The 14,626-nt window shown below is 46.3% G+C and overlaps 1 protein-coding gene across 1 annotated transcript in view; it reads left to right on the top strand.

Annotated features, from left to right (window-relative positions):
- The window catches only part of LOC141112551 (5-hydroxytryptamine receptor 3A-like), a 97,494-nt gene that overhangs the window by 27,004 nt on the left and 55,864 nt on the right, over positions 1-14,626 (top strand). The window lies entirely within an intron of this gene.

Below are 14,626 nucleotides of genomic sequence, written 5' to 3'. Positions count from 1 at the left end.
CCATTGGGACTACAGGGAGTTTCCCGGTGGGCCGATGACTCAGTGGGCCGATTTCAGTGACAGTGGACCGCTGCCTCCCTCCAGTCCTCTGTCCCCCCCCCCCCCCCGCAGTGCTCACCTCCTCTCCCTGGCTAGTTATGCAGCGCGCCTGAATACAGACATGATGCTCAGGAGTCAACACTTAGAAGCTCATCATACGATCTGGAAGGAGGGCGGCCTCACTTTCCTGCCTAATCTTGTTCCATTGGGGGGGGGGGGGTGCCAAACTGATTCTTTGCCCCAGGTGAAATAATGTCTAGCTTCCCCACTGATACTGCCTATAAGAGAAATAATGTAAAACGGCTAATAGCTAGTGGGGGAGGGGGGGCTTGGGTGGCAAGCCGGCATGGGAGAGACCTGTCAAAGTGGGCCAGTCTGGGTGAAGTCCAGGGCCAAATTTTTGTCCCAGTCCAGCCCTGGGAGAAGTTGATGCGTCAATTCCAGATGCACAGGAGAAGAAGCCACGTGAAGAGAGCACCAAGATGACGGCACCTACCGGAGCACATCTGTTGTCGTTGGCCTGTGCAATTCACCCACTGCTCAATACCTGTGGAGTTGGGATGGGGAAGCCGTGTGTAACAATAATGCTAAAATAAAAGGCAATCAGCGCACATTGATAATAAAATAAATAATTGCAAGCTGAACACTACAAGGCAAATCACAAAACCTATAAAGAATCAATATATAAAGTAAACCAGTGCAGCGCAATAAATGTCCATAAAATCAAAAAAATTTCCACCACGTGACAGACTAGAGGTAGCCAAAATTCATGTTGTGAAATCCTTCCACCATCTGTGTATTGCTCTTACCGGATAAGATGGACCATTTGAATGAACTAAATGGTCAAACAAGCTTGTTACCCACTTAAGGGGGTGCAGATGTAGGAACCCACAGCAACCACAGAAGGAGATGATGATGGATGAAAACGCATATGAGGAAAGAAAAGGTGGACACATTCTAAGTGTACACTGTAACAGTTCTTTATTATAAAAGTCTTTAAAAAACACCATGCATGAAGTGCAACAGCAGCAGTCTGTTGGGATACAAATCACTTCAACAGCCGGTTAACATGAGAAAATGACTTCCGTATGTGGTGTGTCTCAAAAAAATGTGCAATAGCAGCGGTCTGTGAGGATGCACAACACTAAAACAGCTGGTGTATAAGCAAACAAATGACATCCGTAATGAAGTAAGTTTCAGAAGAATGATCTGTAAACAGCAACAGTGCCAAGGCTGCGGATAGCAGCACAGACGAACAGGTGACCCCAGCGGTATAGCTCCTCCCCCGTACGCACGTTACGTCCAAGGTGGACTTCATCAGCGGTGGGTGGAGCTACAACCGTCACCCGATGTTTATATACAGCCCAGTTACCATGGAGAGCGCAAGACGCCAGCAACAGATACCGGAAGCGGAAGTACCGCCATCTTCCATGTAAATATACAGCGTTATCTAATGGGGACATAGGCGACAAAACCTCAATAATAAATAAGCACAATAATAATCAATCTAGAATGCTAAAAATTATTACAAATAGTGTTTAAAAAACATATGTAATAAAAACCATAAAATATAAACGTATATCCGCCTTCATCTGTAATAGAATGTACAAATATAATAAATTGTTAATAAAACCACTCATTTATTGGAAATAAAACAATTAAGGTCGAAATAGACGTTAAGGCCCCTGGGGATTAAAGTTTGGGTTTCATGGATCCAAAAAGACTCGCGTTGGCTAAGTTGGCGGATGAAATTTCCCCCTCTCCAGTGACGATTAACCTTCTCCACACCCCAGAATTTAAGACATCTGGGATCCCTATTGTGAAAGTGTCTAAAGCGTCTAGAGACATTATGTGTCCTAAGTCCCTTTTTTATATTGTTGACATGCTCTGCAATCTGTATCGTGAGGGGTCTCGAGGTCCTCCCCACATATTGCAACCCGCAATCACACTCTAGTGCATATACCACCCTGACAGTATTACACGTAATAAGGTTGTTAATGGGGTAAGTTTTGCCTGTGGTTGGGGCACTAAAATCTTTGCGTTTTTTAATATTATATTTACACTGTCTAAATGGGGGACATTTTCCACATGCGTAGAACCCAGTGAGAAAGGAAAAAATTCGGTTATCTTTAAAAACTGGAGGGTCCACAACGCTAGGGGCCAAAACATCTCTTAAAGTGGGGGCTTTTTTATAAATAAACCTGGGACGAGAAGGTAAAACTGCACCCAAGATCCTATCTTTTTTTAATATGTCCCAATGTTTCATAACAATCTTTTCAAACTTTTTGTGTTGTATATTGAAATCTAATATCATTTTAAATTCATAATCATGCCTGACTTCTTTAGATTTTTTAATGTCTGTCAGCAAGGTGGCTCTATCAAGTTTGCCAACAGTGTGTATTTCCTCAGTTATATTCTCTGTATTATAACCTTTTTGTCTGAAACTCTCTGCCAGTATATTGGACTGTGTAAAATAATCCTCCTCCTTAGAGCAATTACGTCTCAAGCGTATAAACTGCCCCCTAGGTATGTTACACAGCCAGGACCGGTGGTGGCAACTATCCATTGGGATCTAGCCATTCCTATCAGTGGGTTTGAAAAAAAAAATTTCTGGTTTTGAAACACTGTCCTTCCTTAAAAATCTCTAGGTCAAGGAATGTCATGCAGTAAGCATCGGCATTCCGTGTAAGCTTAATATTTTTATTGTTGCCATTGAGCTTAGACATAAAGAGCTGTAAACTTACCATATCTCCCTCCCAAATAATGATCACTTCATCAATGTAGCGTTGGTAACATTTTAGGGAGGCGGGCCTATTATTATAAACCATCTCCTCCTCCCAAAGTGACATGAAAAGGTTTGCTACGCTAGGTGCAAAACGAGCACCCATCGTGTGTAACAATAATGCCCCGTACACACGGTTGGAATTTCCGACGGAAAATGTTCGATGGGAGCTTGTTGTCGGAAATTCCGACTGTGTGTAGGCTCCATCGGATATTTTCCATCGGAATTTCCGTCACACAAAATTGAGATCTGGATCTCAAATTTTCCCACAACAAAATCCGTTGTTGTAAATTAAAATCGTGTGTACACAATTCCGACGCACAAAGTTCCATGCATGCTCGGAATCAAGCAGAAGAGCTGCACTGGCTATTGAACTTCATTTTTCTTGTCTCGTCGTACGTGTTGTACGTCACCGACGTACGTTTGGAATTTCAAGTTTGAGCCAACATCCGTCGGAAAAAAAACATGGATTTTGTTGTCGGAATGTCCGATCCTGTGTACGGGGCATAAAAGTAGTCTGAATGCTGTGCAGCAGGTAAGAGCTGAACAGGATCCCGCTCAATTCCCTCAACCCTATCTGAGTTGCTTCAAAAATAAAAACAACAAAATGGACCCCCTAGACTGTTTTTTGAGGAAAAGAGTGATGCCGTGTACACACGATCGGATTTTACGGCATACTTGGTCCGGCGTACCAGATTTCGTCGGACAATTCGAACGTGTGTGGGCTTCAGCGGACTTTGTTTTGGAAAAGTCCGCTTGTCTGTATGCTAGTCCGACGGACAAAAACCGACGCTAGAGCAGCTATTGGCTACTGGCTATGAACTACCTTGTTTTAGTCCGGTCGTATGTCATCACGTACGAATCCGTCGGACTTTGGTTGATCGTGTGTAGGCAAGTCCATTCATTCGGAAAGTCCGTCGTAAAGTCCGTCGAAAGGTCCGTCGGGCAAAGTATGCCGTAAAGTCCGGTCGTGTGTACGCGGCATGACTGTGACCATGTATCTGGCTGTGGGGCAATCTACTGGGAAAAATGAACCTGGGCAATTTCCAGTGGTTCCTTCAAGGGGTAGAGCTACAGCAGATTTAGACAAATTGAAGCAGATTTAGACAAATTGAAGCCAAACTCCATTTAATATAATGGTTATAATCAGTTACAGCAAACATTTTTTTTTCCTTTTTGGGATAAAGGTTTTGCATGAGTAAATAAAAGCTGATCATTTTAATCATCCCCGTCAGTGTTAAGTGCTTTATCTCATCCATGTAAACTGATACATTCTGCTGGAGAACTTGAGCTTGTGAAAAACAGCAGACTTACTCGCCAGATCACCAGATAAAAATAGAAAAAATAAAAGAAAAAGGAGCCTAGAGAAGAAGACAAATACAGCCATCACATCTAAGTATTCGTAAGCTGCAATATAATAAATGTTTGCCTTTGGGTTAAACCATACTCTTTTAAGCCCATCCCACACCCCACTGCTGCTCTTATCAGTCTGCCAAGAGGTGCCACATGTCTGTCACAATTCTTGCATTGTCCCTGACAGTGTATTGGGTGCAGGAATCAGAACTATGTAATGTACAAATCAGTTTCTAGACTGTAACATACACCATGGTGGTCATTGATCATCAGTTATAGTAAATAATTCCTGTTATGGGTGTCAGACGGAATGAATAATCCCACCAATAATCAGGTTTAAATAAGCCCCCAATTCATTGGTGCTAAGTGGGGGTAAATAATCCTCCCACTCATGAGTGTTATGCCCCGTACACACGATCGGACTTTCCGACAACAAAACCGTGAATTTTTTTCCGAAGGATGTTGGCTCAAACTTGTCTTGCATACACACGGTCACACAAATGATGTTGGAAACTCCGAATGTCAAGAACGCAGTGACGTACAAGACGTATGACGAGCCAAAAAAAATGAAGTTCAATAGCCAGTGCGGTTCTTCTGCTTGATTCCGAGCATGTATGGACTTTTGTGCGTCGGACTTGTGTACACACGCTCGAAATTTCCGACAACAAGTTTTGTTGTTGGAAAATTTGAGAACCTGCTTGTTGGAAAGTCCGACAGCAAATGTTCTATGGAGCATACACACGGTTGGACTTTCCAGCAACAAGCTCACATCCAACATTTGTTGTCGGAAAGTCCGATCATGTGTACGGGGCATTAGTTTGGGAGGGAACAATCCTTCAAATGTTTGGAGTCAGTGGTGTTAAATAATTCCCCAAATTATTGGTGTTTAGCGAATTTATGACATAACCAGGTCTGCTGCCTCACACTTTCTACATTCCTGTTGGGTAGGAGATCACTCCGCATGACAGTTTCTGTACAGAAATGGAGTTGAGTTCTCACAGGAGTGCTCACTTGGATCTGCAGGATGTAGTCCTTTTGTTTAAAGCCTGGGACTGTTGGGAGCTATAGATTTGAATTCTCACAGTGGCTGGTAATCTAATAAATTGATATGGCTGGGCTAATCACCAATAGGTAGTGCAAGCAGGGTGGGAGCCACAGATTTGCAGACAGCAGCATGGGAAGCGTTACTCTTTAGGCCGAGGAATTGGAACATATACAGATTCACAGAATTAATTCAATGGGAGTAAGGAGATCCTTGCACTGCAAGTCCTCATGGGCAGCTTCCTCACCACCTTCTGTCACTAAAATGCTTATGGAGACACACCAAATCTCCACTCCAAAACAAGGGCTTGTTGATACTACTCGAGCAGTGTAAATATGAACAAAATGGTAACAAACCATAAGAAACCATGCACACATCAGTTCATTTCAATTGAAATGGCGTCCCAGGGTCCCCAACACGTGCAGAACCCACCTGTGTTGTATCGCATTATGTTGGAAAAATGCAGCAGAACCTCCATTTTTGTGCACTGAAGTGCGTTACAACTCATTCTTTGTGAATGTGCTGCTTAATGGTGAGTGCTTCAACATGCCTCAATGCATGAAAATGCATGTGTGGTGCGTAAGGGCCGGGACAAGGGGGGGCGAGAGGGTCCCCTGCCATGGGCACAATAGTTTACCGTAGGGATGGGGTCGCCTTCCTTTTGTTACAAGGCTGACAGAAGTAGTGACAGCGGCAGTGATTTTGACAAGTGACTGACTGCTGGGCATAGGATCCCCTAAGCTTGCACATCATGAATGGGGTGTGCGCAGTTTGGCATCTTTGCCCTGGGTGCTGGATGACTTTGTCCCAGCACTGGGTGGCACATTGAAGTCTGGTCAGTGGTGTATTTAGGTTTTGTGCTGCCCTAGGCCTGACTAAACTCGTGCACCCCCTAATTAAATGATGACCCACCCCTTCCTGTCAAGGCCACACCTTTCCTGTTTAAGAACCGCCCTGTCATCTGTAAACCCCACCCCTTCCTCTTTAGGCTCCACCTTTTCCTCTCAGAGCTCCACCTCTTCCTCTCTATTGGTACCAAGTGCCTACTTGTATATTTTATTTTTTTGTATACCATTTCAAATGTTGTATCTATTATTTTCAGTGCCCATCAGTACAGTGCCATCAGTGCAGTCCCACCAGTGCCCATCAGTGCAGCCTTATCAGTGCCCATCAGTACAATCCAATCAGTGCAGCCTTATCAGTGCAGTTTATCAGTGCCCATCAATACAGTCCCATCAGTGCAGCTCATCGACCAGAAAAAAAAGTGCCCAAGAGGTATAAGAATCTTAGGAGGAGGTATAAGAATCGAGGAGGGTAGGCGGAGCCTCCGTCAGTTGCTTTAAGTGCTCCCTTCCCGGTCAAGTCACCACCAGAAAACAGCGCAGCTACAGGTTACAGTAAGCCGGTTGGGGGCTATAGCTGGGGACAGTTTGTCTGCAGGAGCCAGAACTTGGGAGGGGGGGCTTTTTTCGTGCTGGGATGCCCCCCCCTGATAAGTGCTGGCCTGGGCCTTAACCAAGAAACAGCACTGACTGCACCCCCAACCACTACTTGCTTCGGCACCCCCGTCCAAAATTGTTCGGAGCTCACTTCTGCCCCCCCGTCCAAAGCTCACCTCTGCACCCCCATCTACAACTCACTTCCGAACTCTGCACCCTCTTTCTGTGACTCACACCTGCAACCTCTTTCTGCGACTCACCTCTGCGCCCTCTTTCTGCGACTCACACCTACAACCTCTTTCTGCGACTCACCTCTGCGCCCTCTTTCTGTGACTCACCTCTGTGTCCTCTTTCTGCGACTCTCCTCTGCACCCTCTTTCAGCGACTCACCTCTGTGCCCTCTTTCTGCAACTCACCTCTGCACCCTCTTTCTGCGACTCACTTCTGCGCCCTCTTTCTGCGACTCACCTCTGTGTCCTCTTTCTGCGACTCACCTCTGCACCCTCTTTCAGCGACTCACCTCTGCGCCCTCTTTCAGCGACTCACCTCTGCACCCTCTTTCTGCGACTTACTTCTGTGCCCTCTTTCTGCGACTCACCTCTGCACCCTCTTTCAGCGACTCACCTCTGTGCCCTCTTTCTGCGACTCACCTCTGCACCCTCTTTCTGCGACTCACTTCTGTGCCCTCTTTCTGTGACTCACTTCTGTGCCCTCTTTCTGCGACTCACTTCTGTGCCCTCTTTCTGCGACTCACTTCTGTGCCCTCTTTCTGCGACTCACCTCTGCACCCTCTTTCTGCGACTCACCTCTGCGCCCTCTTTCTGCGACTCACCTCTGCGCCCTCTTTCTGGGACTCACCTCTGCGCCCTCTTTCTGCGACTCACCTCTGTGCCCTCTTTCAGCGACTCACCTCTGTGCCCTCTTTCAGCGACTCACCTCTGTGCCCTCTTTCTGCGACTCACCTCTGTGCCCTCTTTCAGCGACTCACCTCTGTGCCCTCTTTCAGCAACTCACCTCTGTGCCCTCTTTCTGTGACTCACTTCTGTGCCCTCTTTCAGCGACTCACCTCTGTGCCCTCTTTCAGCGACTCACCTCTGCGCCCTCTTTCTGCGACTCACCTCTGTGCCCTCTTTCTGCGACTCACTTCTGTGCCCTCTTTCAGCGACTCACCTCTGTGCCCTCTTTCAGCGACTCACCTCTGTGCCCTCTTTCTGCAACTCACCTCTGCACCCTCTTTCTGCGACTCACTTCTGTGCCCTCTTTCTGCGACTCACCTCTGCACCCTCTTTCAGCGACTCACCTCTGCACCCTCTTTCAGCGACTCACCTCTGTGCCCTCTTTCTGCGACTCACCTCTGTGCCCTCTTTCTGCGACTCACCTCTGCACCCTCTTTCTGCGACTCACCTCTGCGCCCTCTTTCTGCAACTCACCTCTGCGCCCTCTTTCTGCGACTCACCTCTGCACCCTCTTTCAGCGACTCACCTCTGTGCCCTCTTTCTGCGACTCACTTCTGCGCCCTCTTTCTGCGACTCACCTCTGCACCCTCTTTCTGCGACTCACCTCTTCACCCCATGTCTGTTCACTTCTGCCCCCCCATCCTTCTGCAATTTACCTATGCATGCCTCCCCCTTCAATGGCCGCAGCTCACTTCTTCACACTTACCCCCTTTTACAGCTAACCACTGCATCTCTGGCCACAACTCGCCTTTGCACCTTTTCCGACAGCGTATCTCTGCAACCCCCCCAACAGCTAAGCTTTGCATCTCTTTAACTCTGCTCCCTCTGTATCTCCTCAGCTTTGCATAAGATACCCCCCCCCCTTCTTTCTGGCTTTACCCACGCAGTGTGGCTGCAACTCTTTTCACTTGCCAGTGGTAGCCGTGGGATCATCAGGCATGGGGGTCGCCATCCAGACATCTGAAGTAATGCCCCGCCCCCCCATGATCACACAGCACCAGGCAAGTGTCTCTACGTTGTTTTGGTGCAGCATTGGGAGATTCAGCCAGCGGGAGAGATGCGCTCAGGGCTGTCACTAGTAAGCACAGAACTGAGGCTTCTGTGTTTACTAGTAACAGTAGACAGCGGGGTGAGCACACTTGCGCTGAGCCTAGATGTCACGGAGGAGGGTAGGCGGAGCCTCCGTCAGTTGCTTAGATTGTTGCCAATCACTGGCCGCTTATGGGGCGCTAGTCCCCTCCCTCCCTAGCCAAGTCACGCCGCTAGTCCCCGCCCTCCCTCCCCGGCCAAGTCACGCCGCTGTTTCGTCACTACAGGCTGCAGTAAGCCGCCTGCCTGGGGGTCTGTAGCTGGGGACGGCTTGTGTGCGGGAGCCGGGACTCGGCAGAGGGGGGCTTTTTCGTGCGTGGATGCCGCCCCCCGCAAAGTGCCGCCCTAGGCCTGGGCCTTGTCGGCCTAGGCCAAGAAACAGCGCTGAGTCTGGTGTCAATTGGCCCTAACAGTTATTAGAGACAGAAAAGGGTAGAATGTGTCCTAAGCTGGCCATACATGGATTGAAATTTGGCTTGTCTGGCAGGGATTGGCCAAATTCTGATCTATGTATGGCCACTGTGGTCTGCCAATCGACTTCTGTTTAACCGCCCTGCTGGAAAACGTCCGCTCAATCAGCGCTGCAGGCTATAGACTGCAGTGCTGATCTGTGTATTCTGTCGGAGGGGAAGTCCCCCCCCCCTGCTGAACCAAGAAACCTTCAAGGAGATCATTTTAAGGTGGGGTGTTCCCAAAGTGGATCTTTTTGCATCCACTCGCAACAGGAAGCTTCCAGACTATTTTTCCCTGGAAAGAGAGATGGAGTCCTTAGGAACAGATGCGCTCTCTTTCCCGTGGAATTTCTCCCTAGCCAATGCCTTCCCCCCTCATTTCCACTGTTGCCCCTGGTAGTCCGGAAGATTGTGCAGGAACAAGCAGAGGTAATCCCGATTGCACCGTGGTGGCCCAGGGAGAGTTGGTTCTCCGCACTGGGAGCACTTTCTGTAGAGCCCCCCTGGCCCCTCCCAGAGAGAAGGAACCTTCTCCGTCAAGGGCCGGTACTCAATTTAAGCCCTCAGACTTACCGTTTGATGGCCTGGAGGTTGAGCAGCGCATCCTACAGTTAAAGGGATGCTCATAAAGATATTGAGACTATTCTAGACAGCCGTAAATTAATCACAAGGACGATTTATGGTAAAGGTTGGAAGACTTTTATGTCTTGGCAAAAGAGTGCTGGAGTGGATTCTTTTTCTATCCCCTGTATTCTGGAGGGTGGACAAAGGGCTTGCTGTCAGCACCCTTAGAGTTCAGGTAGCTGCTCTGTCTCTGTTCATGGAAGGAAAACTAGCCGAGGACCCTTTGATTAAAAGATTCCTCTCAGCAAGAGCTAGACGTACACCTAGATTTGTTAAACAGGTTCCCTCCTGGGATCTGTCATTAGTATTAAATGCTCTTACCGGAACGCCCTTTGAGCCATTGCATGAGGCCTCTTTGAAATTGGTTAGTTTAAAGATTGCCTTTTTTTTGGCCATAATTTCAGGAAGAAGGATTTCTGATTTGTAGTCCCTCTCTTGTAAAGACCCTTTCCTAAGAATTTTAGACAACGGGGTAGTGATTAGTCCTGATCCTTTGTATTTACCCAAAGTTTTGTCCAAGTTTCACAGATCCCAGGAAGTAGTTCTTTCTAGTTTTTGTTCCTCCCCCAGAAATCTGGAGGAGGAAAGGTTTAGTTTTCTAGATGTGAAGAGATGTCTTCTGCATTATTTAGAAGTGTCTAATGAGTTTAGGAAATCCTCCCAACTACTAATTTCATTTAGTGGCCCCAAAAAGGAGGCCAAAGCAACCAGAACACTAGATACACTCCCTCCTGTCCTGTCTTTTAGTTTTAATTACTCTTCCGTAGACTATTACTTTTTTCTTCTGTGCAAATCCTTACTGCAAAAAAACATATATCAATGTCCTATTTCCTCCCTTCCGTTTGAACAATGAAGAATCACTCTGAATAACTCTTCAGTTGTAGACCCTGATGGGATTATCCCTGCGAATCAAAAGACCAGAAACTGTACCCGCTTCTTCCTAATGTTCCAGAGAGTTAGACACCCACACAGTCTTTGGAAGACACTGCCATTATGCTAACCCGCCCGGAGATGACTTGATATCCCCACACGATGACCTGACACATGACCGTGAACGGACTATTGCTTTTAATCAGTCCAGGACTATTAATGCTGTGTTCCCCGGCCACAGCATTCTACACTGCTCTGACCAGTTCCTCTGACCAGTTCCTCTGTTACACTGACCTTCTCCTCCAGAACAGCTCTGTGTCCCCGGTCACAGCATGCTGCTCTGCTCTCCTCCGCTTGACTGCTACTTCCTCTGCTGGATCTTCTTTACAACCAAGTCCTGTGTTCCCCGGTCACAGCAGCTTGATGCCCCCTTAGAGATGAAGATCCTTATCTTATATTCTCTCTTGATGGCTCCTCCATTCCTCCTTCACGCATGGCGCATCCCTGCATGGGGATGCCCAGGACAGCACCTCACTACTCCATGCTGTCTTTCCTGGAACTCCAGACTCCTCCCTGGAAGCATGTGACCCCAGCTTATATGAGAGGCCTGCCCCCTGCCAATGCAAGTTAATGATTGGTCAGGGCTCCTCACATGAGCTGCCTGCCACTCAGATCTCAAGTCCAACCTCTCTTCCAGAATCATCCCTCTAAAGCAGGGGAGGCATCTCTGAGTCAGAGTGTAGGTGGCCACACCCACCACTACGCTGATCACTCCCAGTACCAAATCACAACAACCAGGCCCAGCCTAAAGCACAGACCTGGCTAAATTTACCTGCACTTGGGCCCTGGGCTAGAAAAATACTACTCTAGCACCTACCTCTAGGTAGAGGGTGCTACATATATATATATATATATCTTCAGTCCGTCGATTAAAACCTCACAGATATGCCACATAACCCGCAGAGAGAGATATAAATCAACGACATATATATTTTAAAACAATGTATCCTGTGAATCCACCAGTGTGTTAATATATATATATATATATATATTTATATATATATATATATATATATATATATATATATATATATATATATGTATTGACATGCACCAAGGTTGACATGTCATATTAACACACTGGTGGATTCACAGGATACATTGTTTTAAAATATATATAAGTCGTTGATTTATATCTCTCTCTGCGGGTTATGTGGCATATCTGTGAGGTTTTAATCGAAGGACTGTTTGTGTCCTGAACTTCACTCTGACTTCACCCCTCTACTATAAACGCGGCTCTGAGTCCTCAAAACATTGAGGCAAGAACCTTTGGTTGGGAAACCCCTGCCATCCATGCGGATATAGCCATGTATGTATTGATATGTATGCATATAAATGTTTTTGATGCTATTTTCTTTCTTTATTTTTTCATTTTGTATGTGTATATTTTTTTGTTTTTTGATTTATCTTTGTATCTATTTATTAGAAACAAAGTCCACGCATTTCCTGAGGAAGCCGCAAGGCGAAACATGTAGAACGATTGCGTGGAAAATTGTATGAAGGAAGTGACTTTTTTTAATGCTATTTCTTTCTGTAATAAAAATATATCTTTTTTACTACATTTATTGTGGCATATCCATTTGTAGTAACAAGCACCCATAAAGTTCCACATTTCCCAATATGGTTTTTATTCTCTGCATTGTTTAGAAGTGTCCAGTGCGTTTAGGAAATTCTCCCAACTACTAATTTCATGTAGTGGCCCCAAAAAGGGGACCAAAGCATCCAGGGGTTCCATTGCCAGATGGATTCGAGAAGCTATTTGTGACGCTTACAGGTCATCAGGTCAGACCCCTCCTACCAGAGTTAGAGCTCACTCTACTAGATCTCTGGCTGCATCATGGGCAGAAAGAGCAGGAGCATCATGGGAAGATATATCCAAAGCTGCTGTCTGGTCCTCCTCTCATGCATTCATCAAGCATTATAGAGTCCAGATGCTCTCCAGCCAGGACCTCTCCTTTGGAAGGAAAGTGCTTCAGGCTGTCATCCCTCCCTAAGGTATAGAATTTTGCTTATCCTCTCAAGTACTGTAGCTGTCCTGGAAGATGAAGGAAGAAAACCCCCATTAGGCTTACCGCTATCGGTATGAATCTTCCAGGACAATGTCTATATTCCCACCCTATTCTTTATTCACTGGTCTCCTTATTTAATTAAATTGGTGGTGGTGTATTAGTGAGATTCTGTTATTCCCAGTCGTTAACTGCTGGTACCGGAACAGTGGTCCCTGCATCTCAAGATGTGCTTGGCAATTTGCCCTGCGTTGGGTAACTCTGGATGTGAATCTTCTGGCTTCCAGGGTTTACAACAAGTTGGTCTAGGTTGAGTCCAGGACGAGAGTCCCACTGGCAATAGGGGTAGATGCACTGGTAACACCTTGGGGACCAGTTCTCCCTAATCTATGCCTTTCCCCCCCGATTCAACTATTGCTGCATCTTTTGCACAGGATCCAGGAGATGATAACACTGATAATAGGTGGTAGTCTGGTACACCAACATAGTGAATCGGGCAGGGGATGCTCTTTGGACACTTCTGGTCCGGCTGGACTTATGGTCTTAGGTCCAATAGTGTATCCTACTTACGATTGCTAGGATTGAAGACTTGGCTATTGAAGCCCAGTTCTGGAAAGATTGTGGGGTCCGGGGTCCTGTTATCTCCTCACTATTGAGTGCCAGGAAGCTGCCTTCAGAGAGCTTCCATTACAGGGCCTGGGAATCTTATTCTGCTCTATCTTTTTCCTAGGACATTCTTTCTCACGCCTCGATTCGTATTTTGTGTGTTGTTTAACAAGGACACTCCCACCTATTAGGCCACCTTTGTGTCCTTGGGACAAAGGCTACCCTTGGGACAAAGGCTACCCTTTGAACCAATTCAAGAGACTCAGTTAGTCCTTTGACTCGGAAGGTGGCTTCTTTGGTTACTATTACTTCGGCAGGAGGAGTGGTAGAGCTGGCGGCTCTTTACTGTAAGGAGCCGTTCCTGATCTTGCATAATGATATGATGTTGCAGCCTCATCCTTCTTCCCTTGAGTGGCTTCCAGTTTTCACTTGAATCAGGACAGTGTCTTGCCTTTCGGTTTTCCTATTCCACAGTCAGCAGGGGAAGGACCGCTGCATACTCTGGATGTAGTCTGGGTGGTCAGGATTTACTTGCGTTTGTCGGCACAGATCAGAAATCCTGGTTTTTGCTGCCAGTAGGGCACAGGAAGGGCAGGCGGCATCCTAGTCAACTATTTCACATTGGATCCACCAGTTAATCATTCATACATATATTTTGAAGGGTAAGGTCTTGTGGGGCTATCTGCCATCAGGCGTCAGTGGCTCAGGTTTGCAAGGCTGCTATGTGGTTTTCGGTGTATGCATTCACAAGGTTTTACCAGAGCTTCAGAGAATACTGCTTTTTGCCGCAGTGTCTCACAAATGACGGAATAGATCCTTTTTCTATTTATGGCGGTGATTATTGTAGTGTCTTCCACCCCTCAGAGTTTATTGCTTTAGGATATCCCACATAGTCATGATTATAGCCTGCTCTGTGTCCCATGAGGTACGATAAATAAAATTAGATTTTTTTCTACATACAGTACATACCTGTAAAATCCATTTCTTGGAGTACGTCACGTGACACAGAGGTCCCTCCCCTCTTTTTGGAATGTCATTGCTTGCTACAAAACTGAAGTACTTCCTGTGTAGGAGAGGTTATAAAGGGGAGGACTTCCTGTTTGATTGATTTCCCAGTGTTCATTCACCTATAGTCATTATTAGCCTCCTCTGTGTCCTGTGCTGTACTCCAATAAATGGATTTTACAGGTAATGTAGAAAGATCAAATTTTTTTTAAGGGTACTGCTTATTTACAATGAACCTTTTTTGATATTTCCCTATAGAATAGCCAATGTTTACATTTTCTTTTCTTTTTTTTTTTTTTACAG

This window comes from Aquarana catesbeiana, linkage group LG11 (genome assembly GCF_042186555.1).
Source record: "Aquarana catesbeiana isolate 2022-GZ linkage group LG11, ASM4218655v1, whole genome shotgun sequence".
NCBI classification, from domain to species: Eukaryota; Metazoa; Chordata; class Amphibia; order Anura; family Ranidae; genus Aquarana; species Aquarana catesbeiana.
Note: the sequence above shows the minus strand (reverse complement) of the source record. Positions and strands in the feature narration are given on the sequence as shown.